The sequence below is a fragment of the Oncorhynchus kisutch genome, linkage group LG12, assembly GCF_002021735.2.
Source record: "Oncorhynchus kisutch isolate 150728-3 linkage group LG12, Okis_V2, whole genome shotgun sequence".
Classification (NCBI taxonomy): domain Eukaryota; kingdom Metazoa; phylum Chordata; class Actinopteri; order Salmoniformes; family Salmonidae; genus Oncorhynchus; species Oncorhynchus kisutch.
The window spans coordinates 33,477,001-33,483,000 of record NC_034185.2 but is presented as its reverse complement, the minus strand read 5'-3'; positions in this window follow the sequence as shown (position 1 = coordinate 33,483,000).

Below are 6,000 nucleotides of genomic sequence, written 5' to 3'. Positions count from 1 at the left end.
TGACCTTCAGGGGGCCCCCATTGATTTTGTTAACCACTCTCACTCAGATACAGTGCCTTGCGAAAGTATTTGCCCCCCTTGAACTTTGCGACCTTTTGCCACATTTCAGGCTTCAAACATAAAGATATAAAACTGTATTTTTTTGTGAAGAATCAACAACAAGAGGGACACAATCATGATGTGGAACAACATTTATTGGATATTTCGAACTTTTTTAACAAATCAAAAACTGAAAAATTGGGCGTGCAAAATTATTCAGCCCCTTTACTTTCAGTGCAGCAAACTCTCTCCAGAAGTTCAGTGAGGATCTCTGAATGATCCAATGTTGACCTAAATGACTAATGATGATAAATACAATCCACCTGTGTGTAATCAAGTCTCCGTATAAATGCACCTGCACTGTGATATTCTCAGAGGTCCGTTAAAAGCGCAGAGAGCATCATGAAGAACAAGAAACACACCTTTCAGATCCGAGATACTGTTGTGAATAAGTTTAAAGCCGGATTTGGATACAAAAAGATTTCCCAAGCTTTAAACATCCCAAGGAGCACTGTGCAAGCGATAATATTGAAATGGAAGGAGTATCAGACCACTGCAAATCTACCAAGACCTGGCCGTCCCTCAACTTTCAGCTCATACAAGGAGAAGACTGATCAGAGATGAGGCCAAGAGGCCCATGATCACTCTGGATGAACTGCAGAGATCTACAGCTGAGGTGGGAGACTCTGTCCATAGGACAACAATCAGTCTTATATTGCACAAATCTGACCTTTATGGAAGAGTGGCAAGAAGAAAGCCATTTCTTAAAGATATCCATAAAAAGTGTTGTTTAAAGTTTGCCACAAGCCACCTGGGAGACACACCTGGGAGACACATGTGGAAGAAGGTGCTCTGTTCAGATGCATCCCCACTCCATCCCCACTGTCAAACATGGTGGTGGCAGCATCATGGTTTGGGCCTGCTTTTCTTCAGCAGGGACAGGGAAGATGGTTAAAATTGATGGGAAGATGCATGGAGCCAAATACAGGACCATTCTGGAAGAAAACCTGATGGAGTCTGCAAAAGACCGGAGAAAAGACGGAGATTTGTCTTCCAACAAGACAATGATCCAAAACATAAAGCAAAATCTACAATGGAATGGTTCAAAAATAAACATATCCAGGTGTTAGAATGGCCAAGTCAAAGTCCAGACCTGAATCCAATCGAGAATCTGTGGAAAGAACTGAAAACTGCGGTTCACAAATGCTCTCCATCCAACCTCACTGAGCTCGAGCTGTTTTGCAAGGAGGAATGGGAAAAAATGTCAGTCTCTCGATGTGCAAAACTGATAGAGACATACCCCAAGCGACTTACAGCTGTAATCGCAGCAAAAGGTGGCGCTACAAAGTATTAACTTAAGGGGGCTGAATAGTTTTGCACGCCCAATTTTTCAGTTTTTGATTTGTTAAAAAAGTTTGAAATATCCAATAAATGTCGTTCCACTTCATGATTGTGTCCCACTTGTTGTTGATTCTTCACAAAAAAATACAGTTTTATATCTTTATGTTTTGAAGCCTGAAATGTGGCAAAAGGTCGCAAAGTTCAAGGGGGCCGAATACTTTCGCAAGGCACTGTAATTTTAACATGGCAAAAGTCATGGCAAAATGTGTGGAATTTCAGGAAATTAGCTTTAAAACAGCAAAAGGTTCTACCATGCTAACATATGGAATTGTTTTAAGATGGTCATACCATGGATGATTTAGCTATTAGACTTTGAATTTTATATAAAACAAATATTTCATAAAATATTGAATTTGGCCTTTGCTACCATAGCCCATAGAAACGCATAGAGTAACACATTCATAAATGGCAACAAAAAAAGGTCAAAGTGTCTGTATTATATTTATGATGCACTGTATTTTAGTTGTTTTTTGACACATTTAACCCCTTATTTTTGATTGCACAAAACTACCTCCACACTGTCATTAATTTGTATGGGTCTCTCCTTTCCACAGTGGCGTCATAATAGCATGTAGCCCAAACGGTTCAGATGCTACAGACAGAAGTTGGCACATCAGTGTTACCGACTTCAGACGAGTCCCTTGGGGGTTGTAAAACGGAAAGGGTTTGCAAAATGGAGAATATGTTTGTGAGAGTCTCGTCTTTCCATAAAGTGGTCATAACGGCCAAACTGTTTGGACGCTACAGATGTTTTCGAGAGAAGATCCATTTTGGGTTGTCTCGTAGTTTGACAAACACTGCTGTAGCTCGGCCACCATAGGCTGAGGAGGTGATTGAGACGCAGCCCACGCAAAAACACATATCTCTAGTTTAACCTGACATATTTTGTAGTGGATTGTTTTTATTATGTCACTTGGATTAATGCACAGGTGAATCAAGACTTTCAAGGAAGCTCTTAACTGTGCCAGCCCACTTCATTTATTTTCAGTTCGACTTGCCATAAGTTTGGCGTCTGACCTGTGAGGAAGAGAAGCAACTTGGCGATTTTAATTGTATTTCTCTTCTGCTTTAGTTGTTAAAAAGTGATGTATTGTTATACTTTACGGCTGATTTACAGGAATAGCATGGAGCTTGCAATGCCAGGGTTGTGGGTTCAATTCCCAAGCGGGACCATCATGAATGCTGTAAATTGCTCTGGATAAGAGCCTCTGCTAAATGGCTTTAATGTAATTGTAACGCCCTTGGATCTTATTGTGAAGTAGTACTGTCATATGGCCAGTGGGTGGTGCCGTCTACCTACTAGACAGCAGGTGGTGCTGCCTCAACATAGCCAGCAGGGGGCCTTCTAACAAAGTCCATCTATACACCTCATAAAGGCAACTGAGATTACCTTTCACGTATATCTCTTAAATACACGGTGTTGAGTGGTCTCAACTAAAACATGAAGATTAAACATTCTCAAATCAAATATTTTGTTAAGTCTTTTGACACGCAGTGATAGCATTTTGATTGTGTGAAAGGTGAACTGTTGAGGTTCTGATAGTTTAATTACACAGTTTTATGACGATAATAACGTGCTTTAATTATCTATTTAAAGTTGTGAATCCATGCTACATTATGAAATTAAATGATTGAATAATTACAGGATAATGTATCCTCTCTAAAGCTATGCCTAGTTTGGTAGGTGGAAACTGCACACTCCAAAATCAAATCAAATCCACATGTGTTTAATAACTTAACCAATATAGATCCAAACTGATGAATGAGAGTACAGTTAGGTACATTGTTTTGCACAGTCCTTTACCAATAGACCTATACCCTATAAACCACACAGCCCTCTAAGTGACTGGATAATGCTATCAGTCCCTCCACACCCACATCCACGCCAGGTACATATTGAAGAGGGGTGCGGTGGTGCAGAGGGACACACACACATGCACAACGTGTGAGGCATGGCACACAACAGAAGTGGCCGCAGAGACCAACAGTCTTTGTTTAGGATGAACAATTAAAATGCTCCAAAGGACCCGTAATGAGCCGGCTGGCTTCCAGCCCACAATTCCCTAGGCGAGGGGGAAAACAACACACTCCAGCGCGTTGAGCGGCTAATGACCAATCAGATCCTTATTGACAGTAGAAAGCATAGGCATACAAAGAATCATAGATGTGGATTTATGGTGCTAAGGTTTTGTAGCAATTGGGATAAACATTGTTGGCTAATATTTAGCCATTTAGAAAAAGGTTCAAGGAAAAACTGGAAATTTACTATATGGAGGTAGGATTTGTTATTGGGACATCATGGGAATATCTGGTGCTCCTTTTTCAGTGACACTTTATTTGAGGTGTACCTACACAGCACATTCCTAACCCGTATTCTAATGCAGTGCATAGGAATTCCATAAAGTCAAACTTCCTGTAATTACTTGCCTTTTTGTGGAATAAGAAAGAGTTTTACTCAAAAAGTGTGAATAAAATGTACTGTGATGGGTTTAGTAGTATTGTCATTTGCATCATGGAGGTGACCTTATCAGAAGTGATTTGGCTTTTGTTATACTTCTAACACACTGTTCACTCCGAGCAAGGCTTAGCTCATCTGCGAAAGCTATTGGTCGAGGTATCCTTTCTACACCTTTGAGGGTTACACCTCACCTGTGCTAGGTGAATGTAATCTCACTCTGATTGAACTCACCATTATTCCCACCAATATTGAGCTGAGCCTGTTTTTTTCCCCTGATAGTCTTCTACTGGCTTGCCTGCCTTTGAAAGTTGATCGTTACTGTGTACTTACTGGGATCTTTTGTTAAAGGCAGCGACCGGGCGTCTGATCTCATGACTCTCGCCCTCTGCGGGGTGTGGTCTACAGATAGGTGGCAGTGTGACTCATAGGGTTTCTGTTTTGAATGGACTCTACCTTCTTGGCTTCTTTCACTCTGCCTCCCTGGGTAAATCTTGTGGATTTGTTGTGGTTACTTACCACTGTTTTTACCACGGTAGTGGTGAGGTGCTGATAACTGACCAAGCACACAACTGTGAGTGCAGATAAGCACGCAAGCTAACTTTGATCTCACGGCTACTACAAGAAATTCGATGTGGCCCTCATAGTTGCACTTGTAGACGGCACTTGTTTCAAAATTGCAGGATATTAAATCATATCCAATTAGACAGGTCATTTTTCCCAGCTCGCTGTGCGAGATAAGCTTTCTACGATCTCTGAATGAATATAAGGTGACTTTTTTTTCCCTGTGCTTGGCTCTTTCTGTGCTGGGTGACTGCTACAGGGTGATTAATGTGTTCATTTCCTATTATTAAAGACTAGACCCGCGCTGCAGGCTACAGATATAGGGCCTGTCATAAATCTTAGCCAAATGAACAGTCAAATAATCGCTCATCGGAAATGAAATCCGGGCTCATTAATACTGACACCCAGACTAGGAAGGGAGAGTACACACACACAATGCGTCTTGGATATGTGTGTGTGTGTGTGTGTGTGTGTGTGTGAGTGGTAACACACACTTGCACACAGACACGTTGCAATTATAAATCACACACAAACATACATGCCTTAGAGGGGACTCCGCCACCCTGGCTCACCACTCAGAACAATGACAGGCTAATCATTACAAGCTAACATTGAGGATCTTATTGTGTATCTTTCTCCTCTAGAGATCGATGTGGGCATCACACAGTGATCAGTGACCCACACTGTTAAGACAAAGAAATGAGCATCTGAACGACGATGCAGTAAATGACCTCTATAGGCCTCCGAGGCATCACAAACTGGCCTCCTCTCATTCATCCTGTTTATCTAAGGCTCTCATAAGCTGTTTGTGGGTAATATACACACGTGATCGCGCAAGCGCATACACCACACCACACACACACACTCTCGCGAATACACAACTACGGAAACATATACACACAAGCTCCCTCTCGCTCGCTCTCTCTCACACACACACATACATACGCTCCTTAGGGGTATTCCATCTCCTATAGCGGTGGAGATGGAGTAAGAGGTGAGGACAGAGTGTGTCATGGCTTTGCTTTAATGACTAATGGCGTGCATGGGATTGATTATACGAATGATTAATGGCATGTATGGGTTGCATTAGGCCTGGGATTTATAATAGGCATGGTCTGGATTTATGGTTAGTGGGAACTCTGCGTTCACTCTGAGCTCAACACTCACTTATGTGTCTCCCATACATGCAGAGACACTACGTGAAGGATAGGATGGTGTAGAATGGTGTTTTAACAGAATGAAGAAAGCGATAGATCATTCAGTATTTTCAGTCTCACAGCGTGCTTATTGATAATCAGATGCTGTGGCAAGCAAAGGATGTGTTAACCCCTTAGAGCACTGGGCTTATTTGTGGGTGTTGTAGGACTACTTATAGGAGAAGCCATGCAGTCTGCATACTGACAGTTCACCGTCTGTTTGGTAAACATACAACAATCTGCAGTATTGTTATTAACAATTGTGTATCAATGTATGAATTCATATTAAAGAAACCATAAACAAAAGTATTTTATTATTTTCAATATTCATAATTGTCTTCCAGT